The following is a 17,678-nucleotide window of genomic DNA, read 5'->3' as shown; positions in this document are numbered from 1 at the left end:
GTACATGTGTGGATCTGTGTACATGTGTGGGTGGGTGTGTGTCTGTGTACGTGTGTGGGTGTGTGTGGGTCCGTGTATGGGTGTGTGCGTGGGTCTGTGTACATGTGTGGGTCTGTGTACGTGTGTGGGTCTGTGTACATGTGTTGGTGTGTATCCCTCTGCTCCCCACCTACTCGTGCATCTGTCCAGACGCATCTTAAATGAATCTACTGTGCCTGCCTCTACCACCTCTGCTGGCAACGCGTTCCAGACACCCACCACCCTCTGTGTGAAGTACTTGCCGCGTGTATCCCCCTTAAACTTTCCACCTCTCACCCTGAAATCGTGACCTCTCGATATTGAATCCTTCACCCTGGGAAAAAGCTTGTCTCTATCCCCCTGTCTATACCCTTCATGACTTTGTAAACCTCCATCAGGCCCCCCCTCAATCTCCTTTATTCTAATGAAAATAAACCTAACCTCCTCAACCTCTCCTCATAGCTCACACCTTCCATACCAGGCAGCATCCTCGTAAACCTTCTCTGCACCCTCCCCAAAGCGTCCACATCCTTTTGGTAATGTGGCGACCAGAACTGTACACCGTATTCTAAATGTGGCCAAATCAATGTCTTGTACAATGTTAACATGACTTGCCAGCTCTTATACTCGATACCCCTGTCCAATGAAGGCAAGCATACTATATGCCTTCTTGACCACTCTGTCCACCTGTGCAGCAACCTTCAGGGTACAATGCTGGAAATGTGTTGCTGGAAAAGCGCAGCAGGTCAGGCAGCATCCAGGGAACAGGAGAATCGACGTTTCGGGCATAAGCCCTTCTTCACCCTGTACACCATGTGACTTTACTTTCTCCATTAGTCTACAATGGGGAACCTTATCAAACACCTTACTAAAGTCCGTGTATATGACATCAACAGCCCTTCCTTCATCTATCAACTTGGTCACTTCCTCGAAGAACTCTATTAAGTTGGTAAGGCACGATCTCTCCCGCACAAAACCATGTTGCCTATCACCGATAAGCCCATTCTTTTCTAAATATAAATAGATCCTATCCCTCAGTACCCTCTCCAGCAACATCCCCACTACAGACGTCAGGCTCACTGGTCTGTAGTTACCTGGAATATCCCTACTACCCTTCTTGTACAGGGGGACAACATGAGCAACCCTCCAGTCCTCTGGCACCTCACCTGTATTTAAGGATATCTGTCAGGGCCCCAGCTATTTCCTCTCTCGCCTCCCTCAGCAACCTGGGATAGATCCCATCTGGTCCTGGGGATTTGTCCACCTTAATAACCTCTTGCCTACACAACACATCTCCCATACTTATGTCAACGTGATCCAGACTAATCAAACTTCAATCTCTAATCTCAACATTCATCATGTTCCTCTCCTCAGTGAACACTGATGCAACGTAATCATTTAGAATCTCACCCATTCTCTCAGGTTCAACACACAGCCTTCCTTCATTATCCTTTAGTGGGACCAATCCTTTCTATAAGAGGTGTGTGTGTCTGTGTCACATTGTGTGTGTCTGTGTCACATTGTGGGTGTGGGGTGTTTGTGTGTGTGTGTCTGCGTACGTGTCTGCATACGTGTGTGGGTGAGTGTAAGTGTGTCTCTGTGTGGGTGTGTCTGTGTGTGTGGGGGTGAATGTGTGTGGGTGTGTGTGTGTGGGTAAGTGTGTATGTGAGGGAGTGAGTGACTGTGTGGGTGAGTATGTGTGACTGTGGGTCAGGGTGAGTGTGTGGGTGGGTGTTACAGTATGTGTGCGTGTGTGAGTGTGTATTAGAGTGAGTGAGGGAGTGTGTGTGTGTGGGTGACCGTGTGTGAGTGAGTGAGTGTGTGTGTCTGTGTGTGTGAGAGTGTGAGTGTGAATGTGTGAGTGTGAATGTGTGTGTGTGAGAGTGAGTGTGAATGTGTGTGTGTGAGAGTGAATGTGTGTGTGTGAGGGTGTGTGTGTGTGGGTGAGTGAGTGTGAGTGTGTGTGTGGGGGAATGTGTGGGTGTGGGTGAGTGTGTGTGGGTGAGTGAGTGTGTCTGTGTGTGAGTGAGTGTGTGTGTGTGGGGGGATGTGTGGGTGTGGGTGAGCATGTGTGGGGGTGTGGGTGACTGAGTGTGTGTGTGGGTGAGGGTGTGTGTGTGGGTGTGTATTACAGTATGTGTGTGGGTGAGGGTGTGTGTGTGAGAGAGTGTGTGGGTGTGTGTTTGGGGTGTGGGTGTGTGTGGATGTGTGTTTGGGGTCTGTGTGTGTGTTAGAGTGTGTACGCGTGTGTGGGTGAGGGAGTGTGTGGGGGTGAGGGTGTGTGTGTGTGGGTGAGGGTGTGTGGGTGAGGGTGTGGGTGAGTGAGTGTGTGTGTGTGTGGGGGGGCAGGTGTGGGTGTGGGTGGGTATGAGTGTGTGTGTGAGGGAGTGTGTGTGTGACGGAGTGTGGGTGTGTGTGTGGGTGGGGGTGTGTGTGGCTGTGTGTGTGGGGGGCATGTGTGTGTGGGGGGCATGTGTGGGTGTGGGGCATGTGTGGGTGTGTGGGGCATGTGTGGGTGTGTGTGTGTGGGGGGGGATGTGTGGGTGTGTGAGAGTGTGGGTGTGTGAGAGTGTGGGTGTGTGGGAGTGAGTGTGGGTGTGTGAGTGTGAGTGAGTGTTTGTGTGAGTGTGAATGTGTGTGTTTGTGTGAGTGTGAATTTGTGTGTGTGTGAGGGAGTGTGTGTGTGTGGGGGGGAGTGTGAGTGTGTGTGGGTGTGAGTGTGTGTGACTGAGTGAGGGTGTGTGTGTGGGTGTGTGTTACAGTATGTGTGCACGTGTGGGTGTGTGTTTGGGGTATGTGTGAGTGTGTGTTAGAGTGTGTGCGCGTGTGTAGGTGAGGGAGTGCGCGTGTGTGGGTGAGTGAGTGTGTAAGTGTCTGTGTGTGTGAGGGAGTGGGGGGATGTGTGGGTGTGTGTGAGGTGGGTGGGTGTGGGGAGGATGTGTCAGTGTGTGTGGGTGTATGAGGGACAGTGTGTGTGAGTGTGTGAGTGAGTATGAGTGTGTGTGTGTGTGAGTGAGTATGAGTGTGTGTGTGAGTGAGTGTGAATGTGTGTGTGAGTGAATGTGAATGTGTGTGTGAGTGAATGTGTGTGTGGGGGATGTGAGTGAGTGTGGGTGTGTGTGCGTGTGTGTGTGAGGGTGTGTGTGGGTGCGTGTGAGAGAAAGTGTGTGTGTGAGAGTGAGTGTGAATGTGTGTGTGGCTGTGTGAGTGAGTGGGTGTGTTTGTGTGAGTGTGAATTTGTGTGTGTGTGAGGGAGTGTGTGTGTGTGGGGGGGAGTGTGAGTGTGTGTGGGTGTGAGTGTGTGTGACTGAGTGAGGGTGTGTGTGTGGGTGTGTGTTACAGTATGTGTGCACGTGTGGGTGTGTGTTTGGGGTATGTGTGAGTGTGTGTTAGAGTGTGTGCGCGTGTGTAGGTGAGGGAGTGCGCGTGTGTGGGTGAGTGAGTGTGTAAGTGTCTGTGTGTGAGGGAGTGGGGGGATGTGTGGGTGTGTGTGAGGTGGGTGGGTGTGGGGAGGATGTGTCAGTGTGTGTGGGTGTATGAGGGACAGTGTGTGTGAGTGAGTATGAGTGTGTGTGTGTGTGAGTGAGTATGAGTGTGTGTGTGAGTGAGTGTGAATGTGTGTGTGAGTGAATGTGTGTGTGGGGGATGTGAGTGAGTGTGGGTGTGTGTGCGCGTGTGTGTGAGGGTGTGTGTGGGTGCGTGTGAGAGAAAGTGTGTGTGTGAGAGTGAGTGTGAATGTGTGTGTGGCTGTGTGAGTGAGTGGGTGTGTGTGGGGGGATGTGTGGGTGAATGTGCGTGTTTTGGTGAGGGTGCGTGGGGTTGAGGGTGTGTGGGGGGGTGTGTGTCTGTGTGTGTGAGGGAGTGTGAGTGTGGGTGAGTGAGTGTGGGTGAGTGAGTGTGAGTGGGTGAGTTTGAGTGTGTGTGTGTCTGTGTGAGGGAGTGTGAATGTGTGTGTGGGTGCGTGTGTTGGGGGATGTGTGGGTGAGTGTGTATGGGTGTGTGTGGGTGAGTGAGTGTGTGTGTGTGTCTGTGTGTGAGGGAGTGTGTGTGAGTGAGTGTGGGGGGGATGTGTGTGTGGGGGGGATGGGGGTGAGAGTGTGTGGGTGGGTGTGAGTGCATGTGAGAGAGTGTGCATGTGTGGATGAGGGTGTGTGTGAGTGAGTGTGTGTGTGTGTGTGAGTGTGATTGTGTGGGTGTGTCTGAGTGAGGGAGTATGTGGGTGTGTGTGTGAGGGAGTGTGTGTGGGTATGTGAGGGTGGGTGGATGTGAGTGGGTATGTGAGGGTGGGGGCGTGTGTGAGGGAGTGTGGGTGAGTGTGTGTGTCTGTGTGTGAGGGAGGGTGTGAGTGTGTGTAGGGGATGTGTGTGTGGGTGTGAGTGGGTGTGGATGAGAGAGGGTGAGTGTGTGGGTGGGTGTGAGAGTGGGTGGGTGTGAGAGAGTGGGTGGGTGTGAGAGAGTGGGTGGGTGTGAGAGAGTGGGTGGGTGTGAGAGAGTGGGTGGGTGAGAGAGTGGGTGGGTGAGAGAGAGTGGGTGGGTGAGAGAGAGTGGGTGGGTGAGAGTGGGTGGGTGAGAGTGGGTGGGTGGGTGTGTGAGAGTGGGTGGGTGTGAGAGAGTGGGTGGGTGTGAGAGAGTGGGTGTGTGAGAGTGGGTGGGTGAGAGTGGGTGGGTGAGAGTGGGTGGGTGTGTGTGAGTGAGTGGGTGTGTGTGAGTGAGTGGGTGGGTGTGAGAGAGTGGGTGGGTGTGAGAGAGTGGGTGGGTGAGAGAGAGTGGGTGTGTGAGAGTGGGTGGGTGAGAGTGGGTGGGTGAGAGTGGGTGGGTGTGTGTGAGTGAGTGGGTGGGTGTGAGAGAGTGGGTGGGTGAGAGAGAGTGGGTGGGTGTGAGAGAGTGGGTGGGTGAGAGAGAGTGGGTGGGTGAGAGAGAGTGGGTGGGTGAGAGAGAGTGGGTGGGTGAGAGTGAGTGGGTGGGTGAGAGTGAGTGGGTGGGTGAGAGTGAGTGGGTGGGTGAGTGTGTGTGGGTGGGTGTGTGTGAGTGGGTGGGTGTGTGTGAGTGGGTGGGTGTGTGTGAGTGGGTGGGTGTGTGAGAGTGGGTGGGTGTGTGAGAGTGGGTGGGTGTGAGAGAGTGGGTGGGTGTGAGAGTGGGTGGGTGTGAGAGAGTGGGTGTGTGAGAGTGGGTGTGTGAGAGTGGGTGGGTGAGAGTGGGTGGGTGAGAGTGGGTGGGTGTGTGTGAGTGTGTGAGTGAGTGGGTGTGTGAGTGAGTGGGTGTGTGTGAGTGAGTGGGTGTGTGTGAGTGGGTGTGTGAGTGGGTGTGTGTGTGTGTGTGAGTGGGTGTGTGTGTGAGTGGGTGTGTGTGTGAGTGGGTGTGTGTGTGAGTGTGAGTGGGTGTGTGAGTGTGAGTGGGTGTGTGTGTGTGAGTGGGTGTGTGTGTGTGAGAGTGGGTGTGTGTGTGTGTGTGAGTGGGTGTGTGTGTGTGTGAGTGGGTGTGTGTGTGAGTGGGTGTGAGAGTGGGTGTGTGAGTGGGTGTGAGAGTGGGTGTGTGAGAGTGGGTGGGTGTGTGAGAGTGGGTGGGTGTGTGAGAGTGGGTGGGTGTGAGAGAGTGGGTGGGTGTGAGAGTGGGTGGGTGGGTGTGAGAGTGGGTGGGTGTGAGAGAGTGGGTGTGTGAGAGTGGGTGGGTGAGAGTGGGTGGGTGAGAGTGGGTGGGTGAGAGTGGGTGGGTGAGAGTGGGTGGGTGTGTGTGAGTGAGTGGGTGTGTGTGTGTGAGTGAGTGGGTGTGTGTGAGTGAGTGGGTGTGTGTGAGTGAGTGGGTGTGTGTGAGTGGGTGTGAGTGGGTGTGTGTGTGAGTGGGTGTGTGTGTGAGTGGGTGTGTGTGTGAGTGAGAGTGGGTGTGTGAGTGTGAGTGGGTGTGTGTGTGTGAGTGGGTGTGTGTGTGAGAGTGGGTGTGTGTGTGTGTGTGAGTGGGTGTGTGTGAGTGGGTGTGTGTGTGAGAGTGGGTGTGAGAGTGGGTGTGTGAGTGGGTGTGAGAGTGGGTGTGAGAGTGGGTGTGTGAGTGTGAGTGGGTGTGTGAGTGTGAGTGGGTGTGTGAGTGGGTGTGAGTGTGTGTGAGTGTGAGTGGGTGTGTGAGTGTGCGGGTGTGTGAGAGTGGGTGTGTGTGTGTGTGAGTGGGTGTGTGAGTGGGTGTGTGAGTGGGTGTGTGAGTGGGTGTGTGAGTGGGTGTGTGAGTGTGCGGGTGTGTGTGTGTGAGTGGGGGTGTGAGTGGGTGTGTGAGTGGGTGTGCGGGTGTGTGGGTGTGTGTGTGTGTGAGTGGGTGTGTGAGTGGGTGTGAGTGTGTGTGAGTGTGAGTGTTCGAGTGTGCGGGTGTGCGAGAGTGGGTGTGTGAGAGAGTGGGTGTGTGAGAGAGTGGGTGTGTGAGAGAGTGGGTGTGAGAGAGTGGGTGTGAGAGAGTGGGTGTGAGAGAGTGGGTGGGTGAGAGTGGGTGGGTGAGAGTGGGTGGGTGAGAGTGGGTGGGTGAGAGTGGGTGGGTGTGTGTGTGTGAGTGGGTGTGTGTGTGTGAGTGGGTGTGTGTGTGTGTGAGTGGGTGTGTGTGTGTGTGTGAGTGTGTGTGTGAGTGGGTGTGTGTGTGTGAGAGAGTGGGTGTGTGAGAGAGTGGGTGGGTGAGAGTGGGTGGGTGAGAGTGGGTGGGTGAGAGTGGGTGGGTGAGAGTGGGTGGGTGGGTGTGTGAGAGTGGGTGGGTGGGTGTGTGAGAGTGGGTGGGTGTGTGAGAGTGGGTGGGTGTGTGAGAGTGGGTGGGTGTGTGAGAGTGGGTGGGTGTGAGAGTGGGTGGGTGTGAGAGTGGGTGGGTGTGAGAGTGGGTGGGTGAGAGTGGGTGAGTGAGAGTGGGTGGGTGAGAGTGGGTGGGTGAGAGTGGGTGGGTGTGTGTGAGTGAGTGGGTGTGGGTGTGTGTGTGTGAGTGGGTGTGTGTGTGTGAGTGGGTGTGTGTGTGTGTGTGAGTGGGTGTGTGTGTGTGTGAGAGTGGGTGTGTGTGTGTGTGAGTGGGTGTGTGTGTGTGAGTGGGTGTGTGTGTGTGAGTGGGTGTGTGTGTGTGTGAGTGGGTGTGTGTGTGAGTGGGTGTGTGTGAGAGTGGGTGTGTGTGAGAGTGGGTGTGTGTGTGTGTGTGAGTGGGTGTGTCTGTGAGTGGGTGTGTGTGTGTGTGTGAGTGGGTGTGTGTGTGAGAGTAGGTGTGTGTGTGAGAGTGGGTGTGTGTGTGTGAGTGGGTGGGTGTGTGTGAGAGAGTGGGTGTGTGTGTGTGTGAGTGGGTGTGTGAGTGGGTGTGAGAGTGTGTGTGTGAGTGGGTGTGTGAGTGGGTGTGTGAGTGTGCGGGTGTGTGGGTGTGTGAGTGGGTGTGTGTGTGTGTGAGTGGGTGTGTGTGTGTGTGAGTGGGTGTGTGTGAGTGGGTGTGTGTGTGTGTGAGTGGGTGTGTGAGTGGGTGTGAGAGTGTGGGTGTGAGTGTGTAAGTGGGTGAGTGGGTGTGTGAGTGTGTGAGAGAGTGGGTGTGTGTGAGAGTGGGTGTGTGTGAGAGTGGGTGTGTGTGAGAGTGGGTGGGTGAGAGTGGGTGGGTGAGAGTGGGTGGGTGAGAGTGGGTGGGTGAGAGTGAGTGGGTGAGAGTGAGTGGGTGAGAGTGAGTGGGTGAGAGTGGGTGGGTGAGAGTGGGTGGGTGAGAGTGGGTGGGTGAGAGTGGGTGGGTGAGAGTGGGTGGGTGAGAGTGAGTGGGTGAGAGTGAGTGGGTGAGAGTGAGTGGGTGAGAGTGAGTGGGTGAGAGTGAGTGGGTGAGAGTGAGTGAGTGGGTGGGTGAGAGTGAGTGGGTGTGTGTGAGTGAGTGAGTGGGTGTGTGAGTGAGTGAGTGGGTGTGTGGGTGTGTGTGTGAGTGGGTGTGTGTGTGTGAGTGGGTGTGTGTGTGTGTGAGTGGGTGTGTGTGTGTGTGAGTGGGTGTGTGTGTGTGTGTGAGTGTGTGTGTGAGTGGGTGTGTGTGTGTGAGAGAGTGGGTGGGTGAGAGAGTGGGTGGGTGAGAGTGGGTGGGTGAGAGTGGGTGGGTGAGAGTGGGTGGGTGAGAGTGGGTGGGTGAGAGTGGGTGGGTGGGTGTGTGAGAGTGGGTGGGTGGGTGTGTGAGAGTGGGTGGGTGTGTGAGAGTGGGTGGGTGTGTGAGAGTGGGTGGGTGTGAGAGTGGGTGGGTGTGAGAGTGGGTGGGTGTGAGAGTGGGTGGGTGTGAGAGTGGGTGGGTGAGAGTGGGTGGGTGAGAGTGGGTGGGTGTGTGTGAGTGAGTGGGTGTGGGTGTGTGTGTGTGAGTGGGTGTGTGTGTGTGTGTGAGTGGGTGTGTGTGTGTGTGAGAGTGGGTGTGTGTGTGTGAGAGTGGGTGTGTGTGTGTGAGTGGGTGTGTGTGTGTGAGTGGGTGTGTGTGTGTGAGTGGGTGTGTGTGTGTGTGAGTGGGTGTGTGTGTGAGTGGGTGTGTGTGTGTGTGTGAGTGGGTGTGTGTGTGAGTGGGTGTGTGTGTGTGAGTGGGTGTGTGTGTGAGAGTAGGTGTGTGTGTGAGAGTGGGTGTGTGTGTGTGAGTGGGTGTGTGTGTGTGAGAGAGTGGGTGTGTGTGTGTGTGAGTGGGTGTGTGAGTGGGTGTGAGAGTGGGTGTGTGAGTGTGTGAGTGGGTGTGTGAGTGTGCGGGTGTGTGAGTGGGTGTGTGTGTGTGTGAGTGGGTGTGTGTGTGTGTGAGTGGGTGTGTGTGTGTGTGAGTGGGTGTGTGTGAGTGGGTGTGTGTGTGTGTGAGTGGGTGTGTGAGTGGGTGTGAGAGTGTGGGTGTGAGTGTGTAAGTGGGTGAGTGGGTGTGAGAGTGTGTGAGAGAGTGGGTGTGTGTGAGAGTGGGTGTGTGTGAGAGTGGGTGTGTGTGAGAGTGGGTGGGTGAGAGTGGGTGGGTGAGAGTGGGTGGGTGAGAGTGGGTGGGTGAGAGTGAGTGGGTGAGAGTGAGTGGGTGAGAGTGAGTGGGTGAGAGTGAGTGGGTGAGAGTGAGTGGGTGAGAGTGAGTGGGTGAGAGTGAGTGGGTGTGTGTGAGTGAGTGAGTGGGTGTGTGAGTGAGTGAGTGGGTGTGTGAGTGAGTGAGTGGGTGTGTGTGTGTGTGTGTGTGAGTGGGTGTGTGTGTGTGAGTGGGTGTGTGTGTGTGAGTGGGTGTGTGTGTGTGTGTGAGTGGGTGTGTGTGTGTGAGTGGGTGTGTGTGTGTGTGAGTGGGTGTGTGTGTGTGAGTGGGTGTGTGTGTGTGTGAGTGGGTGTGTGAGTGGGTGTGTGAGAGAGTGGGTGTGTGAGAGAGTGGGTGTGTGAGAGAGTGGGTGTGAGAGAGAGTGGGTGTGAGAGAGAGTGGGTGTGAGAGAGAGTGGGTGTGAGAGAGAGTGGGTGTGAGAGAGAGTGGGTGTGAGAGAGAGTGGGTGTGTGTGTGTGTGAGTGGGTGTGTGTGAGTGGGTGTGTGTGAGTGGGTGTGTGTGAGTGGGTGTGTGTGAGTGGGTGTGTGTGAGGGGGTGATGTGTGTGAGGGGGTGATGTGTGTGAGGCAGTGTGATTGTGGGGGTGTGTGAGGGTGTGTGTGTGGGGGGGGTGTGTGTGAGGGTGTGTGTGTGTGTGAGGGAGTGTGTGTGTGTGAGGGACGAGTGTGTGAGGGACGAGTGTGTGAGGGGGGTGTGTGTGTGGGGTGGGTGGGGTGTGTGTGTGTGTGTGGGGTGTGTGTGTGTGTGTGGGGTGTGTGTGTGTGTGGGGTGTGTGTGTGTGTGGGGTGTGTGTGTGTGTGTGTGGGGTGTGTGTGTGTGGGGGGTGTGTGTGTGGGGGGTGTGGGTGGGGGGGGTGTGAGTGGGTGTGGGGCGTGGGGCGAGTGGGCGGGGCGAGTGGGCGTGTGAGTGTGTGGGGTGTGTGTGTGTGGGGGGTGTGTGTATGTGTGTGTGTGAGGGGCGAGTGTGTGTGTGTGTGTGTGTGAGGGGCGAGCGTGTGTGTGTGTGCGTGTGTGAGGGGCGAGTGTGTGTGTGTGTGAGGGGCGAGTGTGTGTGTGTGTGAGGGGCGAGAGTGTGTGTGTGTGTGAGGGGCGAGAGTGTGTGTGTGTGTGTGTGTGAGGGGCGAGAGTGTGTGTGTGTGTGAGGGGCGAGAGTGTGTGTGTGTGTGAGGGGCGAGAGTGTGTGTGTGTGTGAGGGGCGAGAGTGTGTGTGTGTGAGGGGCGAGAGTGTGTGTGTGTGTGAGGGGCGAGAGTGTGTGTGTGTGTGAGGGGCGAGAGTGTGTGTGTGAGGGGCGAGAGTGTGTGTGTGTGTGTGAGGGGTGAGTGTGTGTGTGTGTGTGAGGGGCGAGAGTGTGTGTGTGTGAGGGGCGAGAGTGTGTGTGTGAGGGGCGAGAGTGTGTGTGTGTGTGAGGGGCGAGAGTGTGTGTGTGTGTGAGGGGCGAGAGAGTGTGTGTGTGTGTGAGGGGCGAGAGTGTGTGTGTGTGTGAGGGGCGAGAGTGTGTGTGTGTGAGGGGCGAGTGTGTGTGTGTGAGGGGCGAGAGTGTGTGTGTGTGTGAGGGGCGAGAGTGTGTGTGTGTGTGAGGGGCGAGAGTGTGTGTGTGTGTGAGGGGCGAGAGTGTGTGTGTGTGAGGGGCGAGAGTGTGTGTGTGTGAGGGGCGAGAGTGTGTGTGTGTGTGAGGGGCGAGAGTGTGTGTGTGTGTGAGGGGCGAGAGTGTGTGTGTGTGAGGGGCGAGAGTGTGTGTGTGAGGGGCGAGAGTGTGTGTGTGTGTGTGTGTGAGGGGCGAGTGTGTGTGTGTGTGTGTGTGTGAGGGGCGAGTGTGTGTGTGTGTGTGAGGGGCGAGAGTGTGTGTGTGTGTGAGGGGCGAGAGTGTGTGTGTGAGGGGCGAGAGTGTGTGTGTGTGTGTGTGAGGGTGAGAGTGTGTGTGTGTGAGGGTGAGAGTGTGTGTGTGTGTGTGAGGGTGAGAGTGTGTGTGTGAGGGTGAGAGTGTGTGTGTGTGTGTGTGAGGGTGAGAGTGTGTTTGTGTGTGTGTGTGTGAGGGGCGAGTGTGTGTGTGTGTGTGTGTGAGGGTGAGAGTGTGTGTGTGTGTGTGTGTGAGGGTGAGAGTGTGTGTGTGAGGGTGAGAGTGTGTGTGTGTGTGTGTGTGAGGGTGAGAGTGTGTGTGTGTGTGTGTGTGAGGGTGAGAGTGTGTGTGTGAGGGTGAGAGTGTGTGTGTGTGTGTGAGGGGCGAGTGTGTGTGTGTGTGAGGGGCGAGTGTGTGTGTGTGTGTGTGTGAGGGTGAGTGTGTGTGTGTGTGTGTGTGTGTGAGGGTGAGTGTGTGTGTGGGGGGGTGAGTAGGTCTGTGGCTGTCACTCCAGCCTGGTGGGGTGACCCTGCTGTAAAGGGATGTGCCGGGTGTGGTTTCTCGACAGGAAGCCATTGTGTGTCCACGGTGTCCATTCCAACTCAACAATTTTCCATTGACCAATCAGATCCAATCTGCCTGCTTTCACATTGCGCACAGTTTGGCAGTTAACTGTCAGTCACCATCACCATCACCATCACCACATCACATCTCCACCAGTCAGAGCCCACCTGACCCCTGTTATACATCCACCGGGTGAGGGCATCTCTGGCTGCCAGAGGGCAGTTACAATATCGAGCAGTACAGCACAGTACAGGCCCTTCAGTCCTCAATGCTGTGCTGGCCAACTCTAATGTCAGACTAACCTCCATACCCTTCACTGTCGTATCAGTGCTCATCATCGGTGGAGTTTGTGACTGAGATGTGATGGGATTTCGCTGGTTCTCGTAGCCAGGGGATATGTTCCTCCCAGTGCTTCTCCCTGGGACCTGTAGGACAGTAGTAACCTGTAGAACATGCCCTGATGGACTGTTTGTTGTTGCTGGAGATGACAACCATGTGAATCTCAAAACTGTGCTCCCTAAATTCCATCAGCACATCGACTTTGTGATGAGAGGGGGACCTGGTTTGTACAAACATCCCCAACGCAGCCAGGACAGAGCCCCAGCCCCAGCCCCACCTCAGCCCCTCAGACCGTGTCCTTGTTCTGGTAATCCCACCGTCCAGGCCACTCGTCAGCTGGCTCAGACCGATTCGCAAGCCCGTGGAAATCCTGGCCGGCAGGAAGCAGGTCTGCTCTTCAGGATTGCTCTGAGCTGGTGTTCAGGGAGGGGCAACCACTGGGGATTCCAGCTTCGAGGAGTACACCGTGGTGGGGATTTGCTACTTTAGCAAGTGTACTGACAACGTCACTGTGTCCAAGACCATCACTCCTCACCCCAACCAGACGCCATGGATGACAGCAAAGGTGTGTGTGTTGCTGAGGCCCCGTATTCTGCCTTCAGAGCAGATGACAAGGCGGGCCTAAACACAGCGAGGGCCAACCAACCCGGGACCATCAGAGAGGTAAAGCGTGCACACACACACACACACGCGCACGCACACACACGCGCGCACACACACACACACACACGCGCACACACAGCCCCTTTCAGATCAGCAGTGATACGCAGAGCATGTGGAAAGGTATTCAGGCCCCCACCAACCACCGGCCCATATCACTGGACTGTTCTGGTGATACCTCCCTCGGGAACAGTTGGACAACTTCTATGGACGGATTTGAGGCACAAAATGACGGGGTGTTGAGTCTTATCACGGCCCCCACGTGAGGGAATCCCCACGCAGAGTCAACCATGGCAGGCCGCTGGACCAGGTACCATCCCTGGCAGAGTGCCCAGGGGATGCTTGGACAGACTGGTGGATGTTTTCATGGACATTGTCACCATCTCCCTGAGCTGTGCTGTAGTTCCATCGTGCTTCAAGGCTGCTCCCATCGTCCCCCTGCTGAGGCCGTCTCCAGCGTCCTGCCCCATTTCACTGACATCCATCCGCATGAAGTGCTTCGAGATGCTCGTGATGAGACCCTGCTACCCCCACACCCCCTCACTGGACACCCCGCAGTTTGTGTATCATCCCAAACCACTCAACAGACCATGCCATTCCCCCCCAATCCGGCCTCACCCACCTGGGAAGGACACCTCGATCCGGCTCCTGTACATAGACTTCAGAGCTGCAGTTAACACAACCATTCCCCAGAGTCTGCTGGGCCTGTGGAACCTGATCCTGGCCTTCCTGACTGGGAGAGAGCTCAGTCAGTCTGAACTGGGACGATCAGCTCCAACACCATCACACTGACACAGGGCAGTGTGCTCAGTCCACTGCTGTTCACCCTCAGACACTCTGCTCATCTCCAAACACACCTTACCATGTTCTGAGGACAGAATCCAACTTCCTGACTCTGCTTGAAAGGGTCATGTCGCTCCAGGGGGTTGGCCCATCATTTGGTTTTCCCACCATTGGGAATCTTCCCCCTCACTGGTGATGCTACCATTCCCCAGGTCCCCACAGCCTGAACCCCCTCATGGCTGTAATAAAAGGCAGTGTTCACACCCGACTGCCATCACCCACTGTTGGTCATGTTCATAGAATCGATCCCCTACAGTGTGGAAACAGGCCCTTCGGCCCGACAAGTCCACACTGACCCTCCAAAGACCAACCCACCCATTCCCCTACATTTACCCCTTACCTAACACTACGGGCAATTTAGTATGGCCAATTCACCTAACCTGCACATCTTTGGACTGTGGGAGGAAACCGGAGCACCCGGAGGAAACCCACGCAGACACGGGGAGAACGTGCAAACTCCACACAGTCAGTCGCCTGAGGCGGGAATTGAACCGGGTCTCTGGCGCTGTGAGGCAGCAGTGCTAACCACTGTGCCACCGTGCCGGGTGAATATCCTGGAGAAGCCCAGTGCCCTTGGGTGGGTCACATCACCGGGAATGACCGAGTAAAGCCAGAACCAGGGTATGGACAGGAACCCGGGGGGTATGGACAGGAACCCGGGGGGAACGGACAGGAACCCGGGGGGAACGGACAGGAACCCGGGGGGAACGGACAGGAACCCGGGGGGAACGGACAGGAACCCGGGGGGAACGGACAGGAACCCGGGGGAATGGACAGGAACCCGGGGGGAAATGGACAGGAACCCGGGGGGAAATGGACAGGAACCCGGGGGGAAATGGACAGGAACCCGGGGGGAAATGGACAGGAACCCGGGGGGAAATGGACAGGAACCCGGGGGGAAATGGACAGGAACCCGGGGGGAAATGGACAGGAACCCGGGGGGAATGGACAGGAACCGGGGGGAATGGACAGGAACCGGGGGGAATGGACAGGAACCGGGGGGAATGGACAGGAACCGGGGGGAATGGACAGGAACCGGGGAAACAAGGCCTGAGGTTGATGCTGTCGATGAAGGAGGGGAGTGGGAGTGCAGACCCGGAGTCAGGGGGAGTGGGGGATGTATGGGGCATGGTCGGGGTTTAGGATCTGGGGGATGTGGCGGGTTTGCTGGGGGTGATGGTGAGGAGGTGTTGTGTAGTCGGGTGGGGGTGTCGGTGTGGGGGGAGTGGAGGTGGGAGAATGGTGGGGTGTGTGGGGGGGGCGGAGGGTGTGTGGGGGGGTGGAGGGTGTGTGGGGGGGCGGAGGGTGTGTGGGGGGGCGGAGGGTGTGGGTGGGGGGCGGAGGGTGTGGGTGGGGGGCGGAGGGTGTGGGTGGGGGGCGGAGGGTGTGGGTGGGGGGCGGAGGGTGTGTGGGGGGGCGGAGGGTGTGGGTGGGGGGCGGAGGGTGTGGGTGGGGGGCGGAGGGTGTGGGGGGGTGGGGGGCGGAGGGTGTGGGGGGGGTGGGGGGCGGAGGGTGTGGGGGGGGTGGGGGGGCGGAGGGTGTGGGGGGGGTGGGGGGGCGGAGGGTGTGGGGGGCGGAGGGTGTGGGGGGGTGGGGGGCAGAGGGTGTGGGGGGGGCGGAGGGTGTGGGTGGGGGGCGGCGGAGGGTGTGGGGGGGGTGGGGGGCGGAGGGTGTGGGGGGTGTGGGGGGTGTGGGGGGCGGAGGGTGTGGGCGGCGGAGGGTGTGGGGGGGGCGGCGGAGGGTGTGGGGGGGTGTGGGGGGCGGAGGGTGTGGGGGGGTGTGGGGGGCGGAGGGTGTGGGGGGCGGAGGGTGTGGGGGGGCCCGCTGACCGCCCCCACTGACCGTCCCTGCTCCGTCCCCGCTGACCGTCCCCGCTCCGTCCCCGCTGACCGCCCCCACTGACCGTCCCTGCTCCGGCCCCACTGACCGTCCCTGCTCCGGCCCCACTGACCGTCCCTGCTCCGTCCCCGCTGACCGTCCCCACTGACCGTCCCCGCTCCGGCCCCACTGACCGTCCCTGCTCCGTCCCCGCTGACCGTCCCCACTGACCGTCCCCGCTCCGTCCCCACTGACCGTCCCCGCTCCGTCCCCACTGACCGTCCCCGCTCCGTCCCCGCTGACCGTCCCCGCTCCGTCCCCGCTGACCGTCCCTGCTCCGTCCCCGCTGACCCTCCCCGCTCCGACCCCACTGACCGTCCCCGCTGACCGTCCCCACTGACCGTCCCCACTGACCGTCCCCGCTCCGTCCCCACTCCGACCCCACTGACCGTCCCCGCTCCGACCCCACTGACCGTCCCCGCTCCGTCCCCACTGACCGTCCCCACTGACCGTCCCCACTGACCGTCCCCACTGACCGTCCCCGCTCCGACCCCACTGACCGTCCCCGCTCCGTCCCCACTGACCGTCCCCACTGACCGTCCCCACTGACCGTCCCCACTGACCGTCCCCGGTCCCCGTCCCCGCTCCGACCCCACTGACCGTCCCCGCTCCGACCCCACTGACCGTCCCTGCTCCGTCCCCGCTGACCGTCCCCGCTCCGTCCCCGCTGACCGTCCCCGCTCCGTCCCCGCTGACCGTCCCCGCTCCGTCCCCGCTCCGTCCCCACTGACCGTCCCCGCTCCGTCCCCACTGACCGTCCCAGCTCCGTCCCCACTGACCGTCCCCGCTCCGTCCCCACTGACCGTCCCCGCTCCGTCCCCACTGACCGTCCCCGCTCCGACCCCACTGACCGTCCCCGCTCCGTCCCCACTGACCGTCCCCGCTCCGTCCCCACTGACCGTCCCCGCTCCGTCCCCACTGACCGTCCCAGCTCCGTCCCCACTGACCGTCCCCGCTGACCGTCCCCACTGACCGTCCCTGCTCCGACCCCACTGACCGTCCCCGCTCCGTCCCCACTGACCGTCCCTGCTGACCGTCCCCACTGACCGTCCCCGCTCCGTCCCCACTGACCGTCCCCGCTCCGTCCCCACTGACCGGCCCCGCTCCGTCCCCACTGACCGTCCCCGCTCCGTCCCCACTGACCGTCCCCACTGACCGTCCATGCTCCGTCCCCACTGACCGTCCCTGCTCCGTCCCCACTGACCGTCCCCGCTGACCGTCCCCACTGACCGTCCCTGCTCCGACCCCACTGACCGTCCCCGCTCCGTCCCCACTGACCGTCCCCCGCTGACCGTCCCCACTGACCGTCCCCGCCCGTCCCCACTGACCGTCCCCGCTCCGTCCCCACTGACCGTCCCCGCTCCGTCCCTGCTCCGTCCCTGCTCCGTCCCCGCTGACCGTCCCCGCTGACCGTCCCCGCTGACCGTCCCCGCTCCGTCCCCACTGACCGTCCCCGCTCCGACCCCACTGACCGTCCCCGCTCCGGCCCCGCTGACCGTCCCCGCTCCGTCCCCACTGACCGTCCCCGCTCCGACCCCACTGACCGTCCCCGCTCCGACCCCACTGACCGTCCCCGCTCCGTCCCCGCTGACCGTCCCCACTGACCGTCCCCGCTCCGTCCCCACTGACCGTCCCCGCTCCGACCCCACTGACCGTCCCCGCTCCGGCCCCACTGACCGTCCCCGCTCCGTCCCCACTGACCGTCCCCGCTCCGTCCCCACTGACCGTCCCCGCTGACCGTCCCCGCTCCGTCCCCACTGACCGTCCCCGCTCCGACCCCACTGACCGTCCCCGCTCCGTCCCCGCTGACCGTCCCCACTGACCGTCCCCGCTCCGTCCCCACTGACCGTCCCCGCTCCGACCCCACTGACCGTCCCCGCTCCGGCCCCACTGACCGTCCCCGCTCCGTCCCCACTGACCGTCCCCGCTCCGTCCCCACTGACCGTCCCCGCTGACCGTCCCCGCTCCGTCCCACTGACCGTCCCCGCTCCGACCCCACTGACCGTCCCCGCTCCGGCCCCGCTGACCGTCCCCGCTCCGTCCCCACTGACCGTCCCCGCTCCGTCCCCGCTGACCGTCCCCGCTGACCGTCCCCGCTCCGTCCCCACTGACCGTCCCCACTCCGACCCCACTGACCGTCCCCGCTCCGGCCCCGCTGACCGTCCCCGCTCCGGCCCCGCTGACCGTCCCCGCTCCGACCCCACTGACCGTCCCCGCTGACCGTCCCCGCTGACCGTCCCCGCTGACCGTCCCCGCTCCGGCCCCGCTGACCGTCCCCGCTCCGTCCCCACTGACCGTCCCTGCTCCGTCCCCACTGACCGTCCATGCTCCGTCCCCACTGACCGTCCCTGCTCCGTCCCCACTGACCGTCCCTGCTCCGACCCCACTGACCGTCCCCACTGACCGTCCCCACTGACCGTCCCCGCTCCGACCCCACTGACCGTCCCCGCTGACCGTCCCCGCTGACCGTCCCCGCTCCGGCCCCGCTGACCGTCCATGCTCCGTCCCCACTGACCGTCCCCGCTCCGACCCCACTGACCGTCCCCGC

This window comes from Chiloscyllium plagiosum, unplaced genomic scaffold (assembly GCF_037043375.1).
Source record: "Chiloscyllium plagiosum isolate Xiang-an unplaced genomic scaffold, Cpla_swu_hap1 HiC_scaffold_1, whole genome shotgun sequence".
Classification (NCBI taxonomy): Eukaryota; Metazoa; Chordata; class Chondrichthyes; order Orectolobiformes; family Hemiscylliidae; genus Chiloscyllium; species Chiloscyllium plagiosum.
Note: the sequence above shows the minus strand (reverse complement) of the source record.